This window comes from Ammospiza caudacuta, chromosome 6, assembly GCF_027887145.1.
Source record: "Ammospiza caudacuta isolate bAmmCau1 chromosome 6, bAmmCau1.pri, whole genome shotgun sequence".
Classification (NCBI taxonomy): domain Eukaryota; kingdom Metazoa; phylum Chordata; class Aves; order Passeriformes; family Passerellidae; genus Ammospiza; species Ammospiza caudacuta.
In genome coordinates this window covers 37,581,844-37,603,653 of record NC_080598.1, presented here as the reverse complement: position 1 = coordinate 37,603,653, position 21,810 = coordinate 37,581,844, and the positions used below count along the sequence as shown (strand labels likewise).

The window sequence follows — 21,810 nt, the reverse complement described above, 5'->3', positions numbered from 1 at the left end:
TTTCTCTAGTCCTTAGTTAAATTTCAGTTCGTGTGCATGTCTAGCATGTAGCCATTGTATCCATCATAGAATATAATCTGCAAAAAAGAAGAAAAAATTAAAACCCCCGGCTTCTCTAGGTTTATGTTAGCTGAAATATGTTCTCCCTTTTAGCCCTTCTTTTTATATGGAATGCATTTCTATTAGACTTTGATATTTTTAGGTTTTCTGCATTTTAACCTCTAGAGGTTCTAAATAGATTCTACTCTATTTATAATATTGCATGTAACCTATATTTTTAAGCATTCTTTTCTCTTAATTATGCCAGAATAGAGATGCTGGTTTAAAGAAAATGCTTATGGAGAATGTCAACGATGAAGGCATTTGTTAGAGGAAGATTTACCTACTGTGATATTGAAAAAAAAAGGTATATTTCTGAAAAAAAAGGACAGTTCCATTTCTCAGTGATTGTGTGTGCTTCCCTGCTACAGCTGCAGATATTTTGAATGTGATCTTTCTTCCTCCACCATGCGACTTCTTTCTGCAGAGTCGTGCAGTGAAGTCATAATCCTGTGTTTCACATCCATCTGTTACCATAGAAATGATTGTAATAACCTAAATTTAGCATGATGTCTTTCCTGCAGGATCAAGCAGGAGGATTGAATGGGTTGTATGTGAAAGCATCTCTGTGAAAATCAGAATATGTTAGCAAAATCTAAATGCTTTGATAAATTTATATGACAAAAAATGCATCTCAAATAAAACACATTGTGCTGCTTCTAGGTTATTTAAGTCATCGTAAATGAAATCTGCCACATACCAGGCAAGCTTAATGTCAGTAATTCTTTTTTTATCCTGTCAGGAGCTAGTGCAGCACACAACATTCACTGGAAGATACATATGAAAATCTGATGAAAAATTTTATTTTTTGAGACTATTGCCAGAATATTTACTGTAGTATGGATATATTAGAAAGCAAAGAACAGAGCTCAGAATTTTACTGTGAAATTGAAAATTTATTTTCATGCTTAAAAATGCAAACCAAACTTGTAAAAAGTTATTTTCTAGAAATAGAGTAGAAATAAATTTTCACTTCTTACAAGGAAACACAATTTCTCATTGTTCATTGAAAGCAGTGAGTTCTTTATTGCATAACTTGAGTCCCAACTTATCACATTTATATTTTTTGGATGGATGCCTGTGCATAGAATTCTACCAATGTTACATATGTTTCTGTCTTAAAGAAAGATAAAAAGAGAACATAATAGAAGTGTCTAGAAAAGCTGCATAAACAGAACTTTGGAATTAGGAAATGTCAGTACTACTGCCTTCATACAATCATAATGAAAAATACATTGAATGGGTGAACATGTACTGCTATAAACACAGGATTCCAGCATCTTCACGAAAAGAATGGTCTTTGGTCATCTGATGATCAGTCAATACATACTGTTTCATTACCTGTAAGCAAGCAGCTGCATGAATCACTGACTTCATGTTACTGTATGTCATTTTTGTGCTTGAAAATAGGATTATTAATCTCCTCTTAGTCCTCATGGAGTGTTTGAGCTACAAACACTATTTGAATCACTCGGTAGGGTTGAAGCATTAATATTGTCTTTTAATAGATAGAAAAATTAGGCACAGAGGGATTCACATCAAAAGTATCTGTTAATTTTCAGTGTGATGTCTGTGTTATTTGCAAAACCATTTTTTAAAGTATTTTGTATTTAGTGTCACGTAACACAAAATATATTCAAACCATGGCTTTCATTTGCAGTTTTAAATGATGAATGCTAAACACTTATGTAAAATAGGTCTTAAGAAGTCAAATCAGACACCTAAGGACCAGGGTCTTCCCTTTTTTCTTTCCCCAACTCCTGCCTCCCCACCCTTGAACATGCTTCGACTGTTACTTTCTCTCTTGCCTGTTCTGTTTCAGTAGGAAGAATAAAATAAATGGGTTTTTGTAGAGAAACATTTTTGCAATTTGCTTTCTTTGGAGGTCCATAACTTTCAACTTTTTAACAAATCAGGCAAGATGTTCTATCAGAAAATGGTTTGCTGGTACACTTAATCCTGAGGAGTAGTGGGTCAGAAAATATAGTGTATAGGGCTAAAGAAATCTGGTTTGTTTTCTTGCCTTTTATTTTTTTTTTAATGAACTAAGGAATCATGCTTTTGATTTTTAGATTATTTTAGAAACTTTTCATGTCATGATGCGTATTCCTGCAAGAAAAGTGGCTTCTGCAATATTTATATCCTAAAGACTGTTTCTCTTAGCGCTGATGGTGATGGTAATAACTCTGAGAGCCCTGCTCTAACATTCTATAAGCTCCTGGCTAACCATCTGCCTTGATTTGAGTACCTAAAATCAAAGCTCTTGTTCTGTGGAAATGTTTTGGGTTTTTTGTCCTGCTGTGTCTTAAGTCTGACAATGCTTTTAAGAGGTAGAACAAAAAAAAAAAAACATCGGAATCTTTTATGCCTCATTGATAGATTAGTGGTTCTGCAGACAGAATATTGAAATTTTCTTCATAATTGTTTTATTTCACTGAAAAATAGGAAGTAGGCAAGGCAAATACCTTGGTTGTTTTTTTTTTTTTTCAGTAGTAGCTTTTTTCTTTATTGTGTTGAGACTTGTGCCGGATATTATAGTGTTCAAGTCAGTTGTAAGGCCATTATGTTGTATTTGATGCTTTAGAACTGTGGCTCTTGCCTGTTTGAACCAAAAGTAGGAAGGCTTGATAAAGTAAATTTTCCTTAGAACTTGACATCTTTTCACTTCCTTATCAGAAACTCTCCTTGGAGTAAATATCATGTAACTTGTAAAATTTCTTTTGGATTCCCTTACCTTTTAATTAGTTTATAATTTGTATGACTGTTCTTTTTGGACTAATCAGAAGTTCAACATAAATAAGTATGTGAAGGTGTAAAGCTATGGCAATTTGTATCATACTGCCCCTGATTAAATGTGTTGGAGAGTTTTCTTATTTTTAAATTAGGTGATAATACAGTGTATTCATGAAGTATTATATAGATGTTTGGAACAAAGGAAGTATTGTATGGTTCGTGAACTTGTATGAATGAGTGTTGGAGTTGGAATAACAATCGAGGAGATGATTTGTCTTGACCTTCATTGAAAGAATTACTGCAATAAAGATACATTTATTATTATGTTGCAATGTTTTTTGAAAAACAATCCATTAAAGAAAGGTAAATATCTTTAATGTAAAAACTGCATGTTTTTGTAAAAAAATAAAAAATATGTTAGTTATCCTTACCATGGGATATTCTTTTTCATGTGAGTACATGTGAATGAAAATGTATCAAACTAGGATTTTAATGTGTGAATGCAATGTAATGGTGTTAATATAATTAGAATGGATATTTGATCAAAATTTAAGTGACTATCAACACAATACATATTGGTATAAACAATAATTGCTTTCCTTCCATAGCTATAGCCTTACTAAAGCACATTTTTCTAAATTTTATGAAGTTTCTAGTCCAATATAATTTAGTTGTCAGCTGAAATTACTGAATGAATTTCAATAAGAAATCATTTTTAGGAGTGGGCATATAAAAGCAGCTAGGTATGTGGGGTTGGGTTTCTGGATTTTTGTTTCCTTTTCTGCTAGACTTGCGCAAGGGTTATTTCCTTTGACTCTACCTGCATTTGTATATTTTTCACTTTTCAGGTAAGCTGTTATTTATCTTCCTCTCACTTGAAAACCAGCTTTTAAGTAACATTTTAAGCACTCCTCATACTCTGTCATTACATCACACAGGTAAGTTGCTTAGTCCTTGAATAGTTGAGATGTTGTCTTCTAAATATAGAATCCGTGCATGGATTTGTTGTCACTCTGTGGTAGACATGTTCTGTCTTTTCTTATGAAGTTCAAAAAAGCTACATATTTAGTCAACTTAATTGCTGGACTGTAACTGTTTTGGGAGATTATATGCACACTGAACAATGAGGACTCACGTGTTTGTTTTTTATATGTAGTTTTATGTTTCAGGTTTGTTTTTTTTTTTTGCACTGTAGTGTAAATCCAGGTAAAAGTAAAATAGAAATTCAGTTTGTGAACAAATGTATTCTAATGTAGATTATATTAGCTACTTTCATATATGTTGCTACTTTCATGTATTGGTAAGGTGAAGTGCAGCTATCAAATTAAGAGGTTATGTAGATGCTGATTAATGGTTGAGAACATAATAGTTCTTCAGCTTTACTGTTGTAGTGTATTGGCTAGACACTTGCATCATAAGGATCAAATGGTATTCATCAGTTTCTAGAAAGTATTCTCAGCTCTTTATAACCAGGATTTAAGCAGATTGATACGTACTATCCTGCTTTTAGGGCTTTATATTATAGTGGAGTATATTAGCATGTGAATGATACAGCTTTGTGTAAAATGTACAACTCAGAAAACATTCTGGGGTTTTGGTTACTTGATTATGTGCATTGGGAAACCTGATTGCATTGGTCATAGTCCCCTTTGGCCCTTGAGGGAATTTGTTCCACGAGGGTGGAAAATGGATTAATTAGAGTGATCATCTGGTCCAAGCCTTAAGTGAAACTGAGATATGCCCAGATAGATGGTTGGTTTAGGAGCTCAAGCACATCACTGAGTGTCTCAGGTTTCTCTGGATATGCTACTTGCATTTGTAGAGTTTAAGCAAAATAAGTGCTTTGAGGCTGAATAATCAGCCAATCTCAATGCTGCTTCATGGAAGTTTTCAGAGCCTTCTTGCTGTTTCTAGTACAGGTTATAGAGAAACATGTAAGTTTTTATTTCAAGTAATTTGGGAGTCTTGGTCAATTGAGGAGGTGGTAAAATAAGACTTAATCTCATAATTCTAAAACACTAAAAAAATGAAGAAATAATCTTGTTGGGTTTAGGTCTTGTGTATGAGGGGAGTCCAAATATATCATACCTATGTAAGGAAACTTAGATATTATTTTGAAAAACTATATGTTTTCAGAAATGGACAAGATGAATTGAAAATAGTCTGTACTGGTCTTCAGTAGAAAGTCAGGTGATCAGTTTGATTTAATTGTGGTGACAGATTTGTATCTGTGTTACATCTTCAGGGAAAAGTCATACAAAGGACAGTCATCAACAGAGGGGAAGTCAAAGGAAAATCACTGTCTGCCTAAATAGGAGGCTCTCTTATCTAATGCTTTATTTTAAACACAGATTGGTTTTGTTGTTTGGTTTGGTGGTTTGTTTGTTGTGTTGTTTTTTTTTTTTCCTTTACGTTTGGAGGTTCTAAAAGTGGATATTGAATAAATCAAACTCTTACTCAGAATTATTTTCTGAACATAGTGGTGTGTTCAGAGCTTTTACTCTCCCTGAATGTTATGACAAGCTCTGTATATCAACTGTGAGGATGTTTACATGTAACTTAATATACTACATAATATCCTAGCAACTGGAAATGCCGCCTGTATGTGTTAAAAGCAAGTGTAGCTGGTTACGCAGCTAGATTTATATCTGGCACAGCCTGTGTGCTAGATTTGAACCGTTAGCTGCATGTTTGATCTGCAGGTTAGAAATGGCACTGACGCTAAATAATTTTATCTCATTTGTTTTCTCTTAGGTTATACATTTTAGAATGAGCTAGAATGGGAAAACAGCTCTTTTCTGGGTGGCAGAATGCTACTTCAATTTTTTTTAAGTACTTTTATGTTTCTGTTTAAAAATTATTTAACAAAGAACCTTCTATATACCTACTAATATACCTATTAATAAGTCTTAGCACAATCAAACAGTATATAAAAAAACTGAAAATCTATTCAAAGTTATCAGCCTTAACTTTTCTCATTTTTATTTGGCTATATCTATTTGTCTTTTCATGTTTACAACTGTGGTGAATTTAATCACCTTTATGTAGTGTAGTAAAACACTTAAGATAATCTCTTATATATCTTTGCCTCCCTCCTTGCATTGCCATTAATGCAGGAGAAGGGAAGGCTTGTATCTACTATCCAGTAATTTGATTTTAGGCACAGTGAGCCCTAAATTATAATGAAAATGTAAGGAATTATCCTAAAAGAATAGTGGAAAGGTTTAAGTTTGGTGTTTTTTTTGGTGTTCTTTTTGAAGTTTTTTTTTTGTGTTGGTTTTTTTGTTGATTGTTTTCTTTTTGGTTTGGAGTTTTTTTCCCCCTGAAATATTTATGGTAGTCAATCACTGGATAATTTTCTAGCATGGCAACAAATAATTTTCATTTTTTTTCTGTCACAGACAAGCTATCCTACTGGCAGGTTTTTTCCTCTGGATTTCTACATTCATATGTTGATGAGAGCAGAGTTTTTAGACTATTTCACAGATATAGGGAATGTCTTGAAGATATGTGGTGTTTTTCCTTGATTATTAACCCTCAATACACCAATTACAAAACATGTTGTGAGTAATGGTGCCGTATAAAGGTTGTATTGATAAGTCATCTCCCACCCTCAGTTGTTTTATATATATGTGGCAGGTCAGTATAACACAAAGTCAAGAAGTTTTTACTTCACAGAGTGATTGAGGTTGGAAGGGCCCTGTGGAGGTCGTCTTGCCTGATCCCACCCTGTTCCAGAGGAGCCGCCTAGACCCAGTTTGCCAGGACTGTGATACTTGGGTCCAAGAATGAGGGGCAACCTGGAGCCCTTTAATAGTCACTGAGAATAGTCTTGGGAGGGTTATTCAGTCAGGTTTCAGCTAGTTGTCTATCAGTTGTTTAAAGTCAAGGCTGAGTAGCTTTGGAACTCTAATAATTAATCTCCATGTTGTACAGTTCTCTGTCATTGATTTAAAACTCATTGTTTGCCCAGTTGAAACGTTGGTTGTGGTTTTTTTTTCCTGAGAAGTTATTGCAGAAGAGCATTCTTAGAGTTTTGTACCTACTTTAGCGCCACTGAAGCTATTAAACTGCCCTGATTATTTTATAGGGGAGAACAGTTATTCTTTTGACATGTTAGTTATTTATGTAGTAAGGGGTGAAGATTTTATGCTGTTTGATGCTTGTGGAAGTTGAAAAATCAAACTCAATTGCTTTACATACCAAGTAGAATTAAAATGGATTATTATCTCATTCTTAAATATTTTTTCTTTTATGATTAGTAATTTCTTCTGTTTTGTTGAGGACTTAGGAGTTGTGCTTTTTTTCCTTTCAAAGTTCAAAGATTTTCACAAATTTTAGAAGCTCTTCTGTGCAGTGTAACCTTTTTTCTGCTAATAAACCAGGTTTTAGTTAATAAAAAAAGTTGCACAGTGTATTGTGAATTAGTTATGCAGCCTCTAATTTACGTTCTGACAGGTACTGGAAAAGGAAGTGAAAAAAATAATATGCCTGTTCTGGAACTCATTTAGCATGTTGAAAAATTCGTGGCATTTTTAGTATCTCTGTTGTTGAATGTGGAAAAGGTTGGATTAGCACATCTACCTGCTTTTTACTATTGTTCGTCACTGAGGGCCTTTCAAATTGTTTCAGATGTTTTAAATTTGTACTTGTACTTGATATAACATTATATATAAATGTTTTCTTGAATAGGGCAGTATTTCCTTTAACTTTTTTCCTGTACTTTTTTGCTTTTAGTAGGAGCTGTTAATATAGCAATTACTGCGTTGCATAGCAAAATATGTATCTATTTTTATAAATTTTACAGATTTTAAATACTAGTTTAAAAATATGTCCAAGTTTAAGTAAATTCACTTTATGACATAATAAAATTTGGCCAGTTTTGAGTAGATGAAATATTGATGGACTTCCTGAGCAAACTGCTATTACATAACAAGTTTATTGAATCTTTTTACTTCTGTGTACAGAAGCACTTTTGTTGCTTTGATGACAGTAGCTGAGCAGGCACAGAATGATAAATATTCTGACTTTGCTGTACAGAATTATTCACTTGTATTTTTATTTGATTTTATAATTTTTTTTTTTACCGAGCCTCCTTTCTAAGCCAAACTTTACTGATGAAATCTTTGACCTGTATAACACTGATAAGTTCCAGCTGAGATTCCAGGTGTAAGACAGCATGTCCAGCAGGACTTCTACAGGGGTCATCTCCAAATTCCACTGACAGTTTACCATTAATGTTTTGAAGTCCTGGTTACTTAACACATAGAGATACTAGTAATAAGATGCTAGTACTTTGCTTTTTTATTAAGCTTGTACTTGCCACCATCAAAGGACATACATTACTGACTGCATTGGGATGGGGGAGGTTTTATGAGCCTGTTGCAGGCTCCCAACCTTAGTTCCAGTTAGGTGTTGCTACTATTTATGCAAGATTAGCAATTAAAATGTAATTTCATTAGATAAAAATGGAAAAAAAATGAATATAGTCTCCACATATTTCTTAAAATTTAAATTAAATTTATTTTTTTCTTAATATTTCTGTATAAATTATAATGCCCAGAGGTAAGATCCTAATTTGTTTGTCATCATGGAAAGCACTTTTTACCTATAATTAATAGGTATTTAGGGAACAAAACATAAAACTGAGAGGTCATGCCTACTGACAAATTTGTCCTACTCCATATTTTAAACCATCATAACGGTTTTCAACAAAATCTTTTCCATAAGTGGTGCTAGGGTGCTAAGGACCAAATGATCCAGTGGACACTGCTATTTTATAGTTTTTAGGAGCACAGTGGAGCTGAGGTGATCCTGCCAACTTCTACATTTTCTAGGACCATGAAAGAACTGGCTACCCTGACTTTTTACACTGCCAAATTTTTAGTTCTTTTCTGGAAACTATTAATCAAATCCCAAGATTAGGGAATTATTTGTAAGACGCTTTTAAGGAGTTAAACCCCATAGCACTTCAGGCACTGAGAGTTTTGATTTGCTATTGAACTTGCATCGGTTGCACATATTTTTAATATTTGAATTTGAGCAAAAATCTTTGTTTTAACTCTTTTCCCATTTTTAATTGATACACATATGTAGGAGGATCATGAATCTTTATCTTATCTCATGAAGTTTTCTTGCACATTTGCTTTATGTTTTTGGTTATAATATGCATATTTAGTATGTACAAAAGCACAGGTTAGTGCTTTTGTTCATGTGTAATTTTCATTCCCAACAGATGGCTTGTAATGCTCTGTAGATAGATCTCTAAAAAATCTTCAGTAATTGCGAAACCTAGGATGTTATTATTGGTTCATACTTTTAAGATGATTGATAATTTTACTTGGCAATGAGGACACAATTATTGCATCAGAGTATCCATTCTGAAAATTAATTTACAAAACCAAGATGATGCAGGAGAAGTCATTTTATTAAAAGTAAATTATTAGTTAAATCATGTGTATCACATATATCATGTATATAATCTGAACAGTATTCTGCAGAATAAATTGTATCCAAACCAGTCTAGCAATTAAGCGTTCTAAAGCCCTCTTACTGTCTGCATAGCATCAGATCACTTCAAAAGTTAGGTTAAAAATTTTAATCCTCAGGGGAAGGTGCTGTATGCGTATTTATAAATTGAATGGACTATAGGTGCAAAGCTATTTGGAGAAACTTGCTATTGAATCCCGCTGGAGACTCAGAAACTATAACACAGCTTAAAACAGGAAAATAATTTGTTTCCTTTAGAGGTAGAGAATTAAATGCAAAAGTTGTTCTAGCAATATTAATATTGTATTATTACCCTGCTGTTGATTAAATGTTACTGTTTTGTTAGATGGTTGAAAGAAAATGCAGAAAATCAAAGCATAAAGGCAGTGATGAAATCTTCCTATAGCCAAGGTAGTAGAACTGCTTCTTCATAGATCAGGACAGGTATAGAGGAACTGTGCAAGATAATTTCTAATACCTCTGCAGGAAGAGGAAGATATAGTACTGATGATTTTGTAGAGTAGCTCTCTTCTCCATTTCCTCCCCACACACTGCCCCTTGTTTATCTGTCATTCTGAAGCAATCTGTATTTTCTGTGCACATTCTTGAGTGGTCACAGGTCCTGCCTTTGGCTGACTCATTGTGCTTTTGTCTATTAAATTTTTGGTATGTTTAAGATACACTTCACTTTGTCTTGGCCAGTGATTTTTCTGAGAAATAATTTTGATTTGATAGCAATATGTTAATTGTCTCTGTTTGGAAGCTCTGTGATTAGCTAGTGCAGTAAAGCCATGTTAAAATGTGTTTTAATACTAAAGGCCTTAATAATAAATTCATTATATCTCATTTTTGGAAAATTACTTGAAAAATTGAATGTTAGCATTTTTATCTAGGTATATAACTCTATCTTACCTTTCCACCTTTGGCCATTCAGGGAAAATATTTGATTTAGATGTTTAAATCACCACATATTTTGAGCTAAATTACTTCACTGACTGGCTGTGATATTTACAGAATTGAAGATGTGAGTTGGAACAAGCTTGTTTTAATATAACATGGAAGGGATAGTCTGATAAATAAATAAATAGAATTTCTGTCTCTTAATTTTAAAATTTTATCTAGGTTTATCTGGGTTAAACCATGAAACTTGTACCTATCCCTTCCCTGTTAAGTTCTCTTGTACTATCTAGAATACTTTTTACTGTTGTCTGTTGTCTTGGATCTTGCTGCAGTCATTTAATACCATAAAAAAAAAAAAGATTGGAATTAACACTTGAGGCTATCAAAAATAGCCTAAATACCTTCTGCTTCAGGAGTAACTAAGGAAGTAATGTAGGATTATTTGTTTTAAAATAAACTGTCTTAGGTTTTTAATTACTAAAATGTTGAGACTTATGCCATTGGCTTTTTGTTTGTTACTATCTTAAATGCTTTCAGGACTTGCAGCTTTTCTCTGTGGAGTTATTGTGGACCATTTGCTTAATTCCTGAAAGGAAAAAACCCAAACAAGCAAACAAAACTAAGCTTTGCTGTACTTCTTTTAATCCAAATATGTCTATACAAGTCAAGTCTGCTTTATTTTAGTTTTGAGCCTGTGATGTGTAGTTAGGAAGAGTGAATTGTGTGGGAATTCTTTTCAGGAGGCTTTATTTTGTCTGCCACACTTGGTCGAATGCTTGACACTTGCAGGGAGAAAGGTACTACTAGAGAGATGTGCAGCTCAAACCATTGCAAAAGGGTTGGATAGCAGGCCAGTGGCCTTCAGTTTGCCTCTTTATATGGTGCAAAGTCAGGTTAGAGAGCTGTGTCATCAGGATAAATGCCTGTAGCTACTTGCATTTGTTAAAAGCTAGGCTTCTGCATTGCCTAGTGAAAACCATCTATTGGTACCTAGATTTAGTAAATTGCAGTAACAAGTACGATGGGTTTAAGTGTGTGAAGTGCTCTGTGTTAGTGTGTGGTGTGACTTCAGAGGTGCAAACAGGAGCTTTGAGAATTTTATAGTTGTTTTTAAGCCTTCCCACATGCAAATGTTCTTGTCCTTTAACAAGGGTGTCCATGTATGCGTCACTTGCACAAAGTTTGCATTTGATTTGTTAAAACTGGTGACTCCTTGTATAGAACAGAATGTCTTTCCTCCAGTGAAGCTTCATTATCTCAAGAAAATGAAATTCTTCTATTTTCTTGTTTTGGAAGAATGACAGTGTTTATACCTCCCAGTGTGAAACGCTGGGTATGTGGCTCACTGGATAGCCACGTAGTAACAATTATTGGACAAACTTTCACAGTGAAATTTACTTCTGCGTCTCTTTAGTCTAAATAAGAAATGTTTCCAATATGATTTCATATGAATATTTTTTTCCTACTGAACTCTCAGTAGGTGTGATAAAAGCTCATCTGCAGTATCTTTTCCTGTTTCAAAGTGTTTATATGTAGCTTATTTTACATATTGCAGGAAGAGAAGATTTGGCATGATTTCAAGCTGTGTAAAAAAAATATTTTAAACAAAAGGCCACTTTTGATGATATCTCTCTAGCACTTGAAAGAGGTTGTTTTGAAGCTCTTCTGTGGGGACTTTTATAAGCACTTTTATACACTGGAGTATGACAATTAATACAATATCTGTGTCTTCCAAATCCTGTGTAGTTAAATTTTAGTTTTGTTCTTGACTTAAAAATTAGTTCAGTGTTGCAAAGCAAAATCTGTTTTACAGGTACATATTTTTCTGAGATAATGAAATTTTTTTTCATTCAAAATCAGCAATTATTGTTGCTTACAAATGAAAAGGCTCGTTCAAAATGCTTTGTTTTTATTTCAGAACTTAAATAATATTGACAAAGTTGTCCTCCAGAGGGTTGTAGTACAGTATTTAGTGCTCGACTCTATTTTTCTTGAATAACTTCTGTGAAAAGATAATTATCTTAGGTATAATCATTGGCTGATACACTTAGCAGCCTATCTCTGATTAATTCTTTGCAATTACTCACTTTTTGTAACCTGGAGATGTAAAGAGCTCCATGCTTTTCTTGACAAGTATTGTTAATGGTTAAAGGTATTCTAAACTTTCCTATTCCACATTGACAATGCCCTTGGATCTGGACAGGAATGGCATCTCCTGGGTTGTGTGAGCATTCGGTCTCAAATAACCAATTGGTGGTTTGGTACTTGAGCTTTGCCATGACTGTTCAAGTCAATAACAAGCAGTTGGATATTGTAACATAGGTACCAAATCATTATCATTGGAAAGTTATTTAAATGCCACATAAACCAATTAAGATATAAGTAGCTTTCAGTTGCAAGAAACAATTTTAGATAACATTTAATAATATGTGATAATTAAATCTTCACAGTGTTTGAAGCATGAGCTACTTCAGCTTGAACTCAAACATGATCAGTTTTATCTACTAATGATAGACTGATGATCCAAATTTACAATGTAATAGAATATTGAACTTAGTTTTAGTGAACAGAGTTCAGTTTAGTTTTTGTGACTAATAGAAATAATAGAAGATCAAGAACTCTCAAAGCTTTCAGCTATATTATGATGTATGTGCAGTATAGTTACAAAATAAAGAAAAGAAAGTCAAAGGTAACCTATGGAAAGTAAAATATTGCCATTAGAAGCTGAAGCCACCACAGTTTAAATTTTGATAAAAGAGCAGCATACTGTTTATTTTAGATAAGCAGTGTTTATATGCTTTTAGTTCTGGTTTCTTCTTGCTTATATGCTTTAGTTCTAGTATCTTGTGCAGTGGGTTTGGTTTAAAATGTTTTGGATTTTTTTTTTTTAATGTGAGTTTTGCTTATTGCAAATGTTGAAAAAAAATCCAGCAGTTTGAGTGGGATAATGTACACTGAGCAATATGGTATCTCACTTTTTGATGAGAAAACAGTGTTTTTTAAAATAATATTTTTAATTACCTTTGCCAGATGTAACAAATCAAAATTAATTACCAATATATCAAAACAAAAAATATTGCCATAAAAATCAAAATATTATGTTTATAAAATCTTTCTAGATGACCTAAATTTTTGGTTTCTTACCCTTTTAGAAATTTACAAGCAGTAATAAATTTATTTTGCACGCTTTCCTGTCTTACTATGCCTTCTTACAAATTAGGTTTTTGGAGTATAATAAAAATGTATTTTAGCTTGCCATGTTTCTATCATATTCCAGGCATCATCTCCTGTGTAGAAATTTTTCATTTATACTACTGTTGAACTTGAGATAGTTAAAGTTGTCTAAATGCTTTATCAACTTTATGAAAATGCCATATATTCAGCTTTTGAGCAAGTCAATTTTTTAGAATTCTTTAAAATTCTCTACCAGTAAGCTAAATTGAATGTAAGTTGCCCCACTTGAAGATACATAATTTTCAAGTATCTGAGTTGGATGTCTTTGAAACGTCAGACAAGAAAGTCAAATAGTCTTCTGCTTATCCTCTCACTTAACCAGCACCCTCCAATCAGAAATTAAGAGGCTCTCCGCAGCATCCAACAAGGAGGATGGCTTCCAGGGTTAGTGTAATGTGAATTGCAGACAGTTTCTTACCTTTTTAATAGTATATAAGGGGCCACCAACTATCATTAGAAACCAAATCAAACCAAAGAAAGCAACAACCAGAAAAAACCCAGAAGAACAAAACCAACAAATGATTTCTGAATCTGTACATTATACAATAATGTTTTTATATAGCCATGTGTTTGTACTTCCTAAAATTATTAGTTTCTTAAACCCTGTTGTCCTGTGCAGTGATATGCTAAGTTTAGGATGGAGTTCTAGCTCTGATTTGTTAAATTTTTGTCGATGACTTTTAATTATAGTTTTGAATATAATAGGGATGAAGTATTTCACATGTATGACAGACAATTTCTTTGACAGACAGTGTTGTTGGTGCAGCAGAGGAGGACTGTGTCATGGGGTCCTGACTTACACAGGGATTTCCTTATGAGGTTTTAAAGGTCTTCCTCTTACCACCCTGACAATTTGTATCTCAGACTGCATGTGGGGATAGGCAGCAACTCTATGGTGGGCAGCTTCTGTGTTTACTTTATAGTTGCACCTGCTTCAGTTAGACTCGGATTTATTCTCTTTGTTCTGCACTGTGAATACTTGAATATACTTTCTCTCTCTGAAATATATTACTGAGCGTAGTCTTGTTCTGTGCCAAAGCAGGAAATGAAAGCTTTGTGGTCTAACAATGAATAGAGGTATTAAATATTGCGAAGTTGTCTCTTGTGTAAGCATATGATAGCTACATTACAGATGCACATTGGTTCTTGATTTTGTTATTGGAATAGTTTTCTAAACTGAAATATAATCCCTTCTTATTGTGAGAAGCAACTGTTATATGACTAGCATGTTGTAGTAGAACAAAAAAGCAACTTTTGTTTTAGTTTCAGGCTCCAACTGAATGTCTCATTTGCCAGTATTTACAATGTATTTTTGTGGAGTAGAATAAGGAAGGGTGCTAATGTTTGCTTTCTCCCAGGTTTTCAGTATTTGGTCTACTGATAAAAAATACCGAATTCAAATGTAAAAACATATAATCACCAGTATTTCCAACTCAATACACTGCCATGCAGTGTAATAGTAAAAGGAAAGTCACTATGAATATATCTTTAAAACCACATTTCTGCAATGCTGTTATAAATCTAGATCTTTATTGTGCTTTGTCTTAATTAGGATCCCTTTTTATATGAGGTGGTAAAATAAAACTGCCTTTTAAATTATTGCCAAGTCATAGGCTTGATTTCAAAAGTGGATTGCAAATAAGCTTGCTGCATCTTGGATTCTGGAAGAATAGGTTAGTTGTTTTTCATGTAACTTTTTGCTTTGCAAACTCAGCAGGTGTTTGAAGTCTCCCTTCTACTGTGCAAGTTTCTGCTTTTGACTAAAGATAACTAAGTTGCCTAATTTAGTTTCAGTTATTTGTACAATACAGATTATTTAATTTTGTAATGGAAGTTAATTGGGTAAGGCAATTTAGTTTAAAAGGTTTACTGTACTGCCTTTCCAAGAGCATATGAAATTGCACATGTATGTGTGTGTTTATATATATAAAAATAGGAATTTCTGTGTGAGATTTTGAATGTTTTTACACTTGCATTGTTGTAATTTTCATTGGCCATTCACAAAGTGAAGCATTTTGTATTCAGTTACATTTTGGTTGTGGAGAAGTTAAGTGCTGCAAATAACTTTACAATAGTTTTTCTCTCTTTTTTCTATTCACATGTGCAAGAGCTGTCAGACAATAATTTGTAATGTATGTGGGCCTTGTCTTCTATCACTTGTTGTCTTCTGTTTCAGTTTTATTAATTGAGAAACAGGAAATAGTGCCCAACTCTTCTTCTTTATTACTGAAATACAAACCAAACATAGGAAAAAATGAGCATGAGTAGAAAATGCTTGAAATACACTTGTTTTTGTATTTCCTTTTAAAAATTAGGTGAATGCACTTGAACTGCATGGCTGTGAATATTTGCATTCTATGGTTTACTTAATTTCAGTTAATCTATCTCACCCTCAGGAAGATTGCTTTGGATGTGAAGTCATTAATGCAATGTTGGTGTTAAGGAATTCAAATAAGATATGGCTTCAGGAATACCAAAGTATAGACTGTCAGTTGTGTTTTGATAGGTTACTAAACCTAGGATTATGGCTTTGAGAATGATCATTTAACACTGTTCTAACAAAAGAGCAGTTACACACAGCACCGTGCTGCTTTCTCCCAATTCTTGATCTGATTCTTCCTTCTGTTCTTCATGTTCAGTGCATGTTCTTAAGGAATGGACTGTGCATGTTCACATCCCCTGTCTGATGTTAATTTTTCAAGGTGGACCAGATTCTTAGAGTGAATTTTAGAATTAAACAAAGAAGCCCATGTTGTTTAAATCCTCAGTAGAGATACGGACCCTTCCTAGAGGCAGGACTTCTTTAAGTGTGCACCTGTGAAGGTGGCCTAACATTTAGGATGGGTTGCTGCTGGGTTTTTTTGTTTAAAATCTTTTTTTTTCTAATATTTAAAAACCTGTTGCTCCCCTTTACACTGGATTACCATGTACTAGAGTACAAACAACCCTGAATTCTTTCTTAAAATAAAAATTTAAGAAGTGAAATAATAAAAGGAACTATAGCCTATATATATCTTCTACTCCTCAGATTTTTCTCTCAATTTTAGATAAATATTTCCAAAAGGTGAACAGTCCTCTATTTCAAAGTGTTTAATGCCAGTTAAAAAATAGAGAAATGTTCATTTCTGCAAGACCATGCTTAGTATATAAAAATTGAATCAAATCACCTCTTTTAAATATTTTTGCATTTGATGTGCACTGTGATATATTAGGATGTATTATTTCATACTGTGAAAGTATATTATAAATACAGTGTGCATAATCAAAAAAAGTACATTCACTCCTTTGTATAGCAGTAGGAAATATGAAAATATACCAAAATTACTAGGTAATATATTAATTTTGATGATACTTATCTTTTTCTATGTAACCTTTGTAAGATAAAAAAATGGATTACTTTTTAATTTTTTAATGCATAAAATTAATTCTAATAAAAAAACAAGGCCATCAATCTCTTGTAAAATGATGGAATGGATATATAACCTTACAACATATAGAAGGAATTTCTTTTTGTATCTATGTGTAGAAGAGAAATTTCAGGAAAGAAGTAGAAAATAATTGTCTTATTACCGTAGAATGTATAAATGTATTATTTTTATGGCATTCCAACTTGTTCATTGGAACAACAGACGTAATTTCTCTACAGAGATATTTTTCCTGTTGTCTGTTAGATCACATTAATTGTATTTGGAATAAATAAATGAGTACCCAAATGTTTTAATTCCTCTTTGCCAAATGGAGTAGCTGTAGTACAGTGGTGCTTCTATGTTAAAATGCCCATTTTGCATGCACGGAAAAATTTGCATTCCTTGATACTTTCATCTTAAATTTATATCCACATCAATGTTGAAGAAAATATGTGAGAAAAATGGTGCAACCCCAGACACTTAGAGCTATCTTTCCTGACTCTCTTGTCAATAAATTAATCCAAACTATTCTATTAAATTGGATTTGAAACCAGTTAAAATATTTCTATGTTTTTTTAAAAGTACTTGTGTTATTTGTATAATTAGTAACCATTTCTGATACAGTACATCGATTTCATGCATTTAGTGAAATACTTGACACTGGATAGTGTGCCACAGACATCTATCTTCATCAACTTCACCTGCATTTTAGAATGTGTTCTGAATTTTCTAGAGAAGAAGTTTAGTTATGACCATTTTGGCATTAATCTAGACTGCTACCTATTTTCAGTGTGTACAGAAGAACTAAAAAGGGTGAGGAAAATTATGGAACTTGTGATCTTAGCAATTTTTTTAAACTGAATATAGAGAAGGCACTGGGCATAATACCAAGCTGTTACTATGTACCTTAAATGCGTATATTATATATCCACTCATACCTAACCTAAATTGCCACGTATGTATCATCATACCTAAAATGAAAAGGTGCATGTTATTTTCTGTTTTGAGAAGGTCTTTTTCTTGTCAACGCCTTTCTTGTCCAAAAGTTGCTCCTGGAAGAAATTTCCAGCCTTAGAATTTGATCCATTCCTGTAAATATAGCAATCTATATGTTTTCGTTTTACCTACGTGCTTTGCTAAAAAATATGTACAGTCACAGAATTCTGTTTTCTTGACATAAAATTTATGATTTTTCTGAATATTTCCCTTGTTTCATTACTAGCTCAATTTGTCTTGCTTTTAATTGGTTTGGGGTTTTTTTTGACTTAATGGCTGGGCAGTTTCCATCTCTTGCAAAGTTTTGAAATTTGAAGAAGCATCTAATGAGGTTACTGACTGCATATTTGAAAAGAAGATTTACAGAACTAAAATATATACACAAATATATGTGTAAAGTATTTGTGATTCACTTTTTGAAAAATATTATTTGCTGCTTTTTAATCCTCAGACTGTTTGGATTTTTTTAGACTCTAAAATGCAGTCTGTGCTTTCATTTGTAAGTCTAGTTGGAACATAACTAGTACTGAGAAGAAAATTGTAACACTATTGTAACACTATAGCTCTTAAATTTTTTGTCCTTAAAGATTTGGATGTTCATGTAGTAATCAATAAGTATGCAGTGATTTTCTTCATTAACCAAAAAACTTTGAAACAATGAAATTTCTGTATTTTGCTTCTCTGCAAAATTGTGTTACAAGTATTTTGAACAACCACATTATTTTTCTGTGCCTATATATTACAAAACTGAACTAAAATCAAAAGTGCTTGAACCAAAGGTTCCAAAGCACATAGTTAAAGCTCTATGAGCTTTATATTATAAATATTCTTTAGGGTATGTGTGGTGTTTAATTTGTATATAAGAATCAAGATCATAGGTACAAATCTAAAAGTTCTAATTTCTATTTCCTATATTTTTAAGAATACGTTGTAGGACTTCTGCTATTAAAGGATCATTTTCCATTGCGAAATTGAATTTTACCTTGAAGTCCTCCCATGGCAGCTCTGTTTTAATTTCTCTTAATTTCCTTTGGTATAAATCTTCTAAATCAATTTATTTTAGTGTATGAACAATTATTAAGATGAAAAAAATCAGATGCCTTTGGCAGCATTTATCTCAATCAAGAATGCATTGGACATTAAAGAAGTGTTCACTTATCTCTAGCAAGAATATTAAAAAAGAAAGGTGGCACTTTTTTTTCTAACAACTGAACACAGCCCTGGAGTTTTTCAGGTATTCACTAGTTTTCAAAATGAGCTGCAAAGCGTATTAGTCCATACAGTCCTAAAAACCTTAGCTCTTTTAGAAATGAGAGAACTAGTTCAAATCAGATTTGCTTGTTAAAGAAAAGCAAGCACATGACATCTTATAGTCAATACATAGGCAAAAAGAGCAGATACTTCAGTTTCAGAAACCTGCAGAGCAGTGACATGGCATTCCATTCAATTTTTTACCAGATATCACAGACTGGAATTGTGAGCTTTGGCTGATACTGCTGGGAAGGAGAGTGCGTCAGGCAGCTGTAATTCCCATCCTGTAAAGGTACTGATACTTAAAGTCTCTGTAGTCCAAATTGGTACACAAAAGTACTAGAATGTTGAATTTGGACCTTAGATATATTTTTCAAATTTCTGCCAACTATTCTTAGGTGTTCTGTGGATACATTTGCAGTTTTTTCTCTTTAGGTAAGAGTAAGGAGAACCTGTTCCTTACTTTGGAGTTGTTTGCAGGTTGCTTCCTGAAAAACTGTCTGTGGTATGCAGTTCTAGTGTTTTCATAGTGTTTCACTAGAAAAATAGGTTTCTGAAGTCAATGGTATCCAATTGTTTTAAACCAGGCCAAAATTTTGTTAACGTGGACCTGTAAGTTTGGTTGCTCTAAAATCAAGTTTTGGAGCATTTTGAGTCTCATTGAATGTAAGAAAAAAAAAATAGAAATTCTGGTTTTAGTGTGATTCTTACAAGTGTGATGTTTTTGAAAAGTGTTTCAGTGCAGGGTGAGCTGCAGACAGTTGTTCCAGTGCATTCGTTGACCGTATCCTATCAGCATCAGGTTTGTCTGCAGTACAAAAACTAAGTTCTTTTGTGGAATAAGATTTTTTTTTTTTTGGTGATATGTCCTTAAGGAATCATAAAGCCTTGAGAGTAACTGACATTAACGTGACTCCATGTACTGTAAAACCCATTCCGTTTTATATATTTTCAGGGAGTATGGAGTGGCACAGGAAGGAAATGCCATATCGCTGGAAAGTTGCTCTAATTCAGCACAGGATTCTTGTGAGAAATTACTTCTAATATTACATCATCCTCTTCTGTTTTTCACAGTTTACAGTCTAATTTCTTCATTTTTTATGCCACTTTTGTTCATATCAGTAACCACATTAAAATACATTTAGCAGATTAAATAGGCTTTCATGAGTGTTAGTGCACATCTGATAGTGGTAGTTCAGAACTATAGATTTTACCATATTGCATTATATGAAGGCTTATGGGTTTGTTAATAAAATTATTTTTCCTTTTTAGTAAGGCCTACTATTTTATAATGCTACATTTCACTGGCTACTATGGGATTCAACAATTAAAAATAAGTCTCAGCTGCTTCCACTCTAATGAATATTTCTGATGATAATATAGGCAGCACATTAGGAGGGAGAAAAATAAGTGCCCTTGCAAAAAAAAAAAAAAAACAAAAGCAAAAGACCAAAAAGAAATAAAGAAAAAAGCCAAGAACATGAAAAGGAAAGAAAAAAGGCAACTGGCTGTTTACTTCAATTATATAGATATAAAAAATTATAATGTATAACAAGATTTTAAAATTTTGATTTTCTTTTACTTGAGTTTGCTACCTTTCTCCAATTCGACTGCTTTTCAAACACTGTAGTTTGAAGGAAAGTACTTTCCTTTTTTCTCTACTCTATAATGTCAAAGAGCCCAAAAAGTTTTTTAAAAATTGTTTTTATGAGTATTGACAAAGGTCAGGACTGACACTAACAAAATTCATATTTTCAGATGTAATAGCAATCTCACGCTGTGAAACCATCCAAAGTGTGAAAAGATTAGATTTTCATCATATATTTACAAAAAATATATATGGAACAAAAATATTATCATTTAATTAGGGAACTGTTTTATACTCCTGGTTTGGGTTTTTTTAGGTAGTTAGAATTTGTAGATGATTCATTAATTAAGAGGAGCAAGAAGAGCTGTGGCCAGCTTTATAAACTTCTGTTGAACTCTCTGCCAAATCATAAATGCAATGTCAGATGGAAGATATCAGTGCATTTTTTTTCTCCTATCTGTAATCCCCAGAAATAGAGTATTTTGTGTTTGGCAAGCATAAGCCTGTATTTTTTCTGCATTTTTAATGCATTTTGCACAAAGTAATCCCATATACCCAATTGGGTATATGCTATGTACCAATATGATTTAGTTGTGTCTTCCTTTTCTTTGAAACTCATTCATTCCAGATTTTGTTCTATTAGTTAGTGATTTCCTCTTGTTAAAATTGTATCACTCTACTATTTTGCTCCCTTTATCTGTTCTTCCTGAACTACATATGTACACAAATTTTTCACACTCATTTCAATTACTGAGTATGGCTCTGTAGTCATGATCAACTACAAGAAACTGTCGTCCATTTGTGACTTTGTCTTCATATATCTCATTGTTTGGTAGGTTGCCTGCCATCATCTCACTTTAATCTGTGTGCCAGAGATTTGCTTCCTAATATTCTTCATTGATATACATGATCTTACACACAGATTTGGTCAGGAGTGTATTTTTTGTTTCTCGCGATGATGCACATATCTAGTGTTCCTGTCTGTGATTCCTAGAACATCTTGTCTTGACTGTGGTTATCCTATAGATAGTCTACTTAGAATTTGAATGAATCATTTGGAAACTGATCCCAGCTCTCTTCACAGACCCTTCCTTCTTACTCATTTTTGGTTAC

General features: G+C 33.0%; 1 protein-coding gene across 4 annotated transcripts in view; it reads left to right on the top strand.

Annotated features, from left to right (window-relative positions):
- Positions 1–21,810, top strand: part of NOVA1 (NOVA alternative splicing regulator 1) — a 140,841-nt gene that overhangs the window by 31,796 nt on the left and 87,235 nt on the right. The window contains exon 1 of one of the 4 annotated variants that reach the window (XM_058806190.1): positions 19,313–19,401. The exons of the other annotated variants lie outside the window; for them this stretch is intronic. The gene's annotated coding sequence lies outside the window, so the exon portion shown is untranslated. Of the gene's footprint in view, positions 1–19,312; positions 19,402–21,810 lie in introns of those variants that run through there. 4 annotated transcript variants of the gene reach the window in all.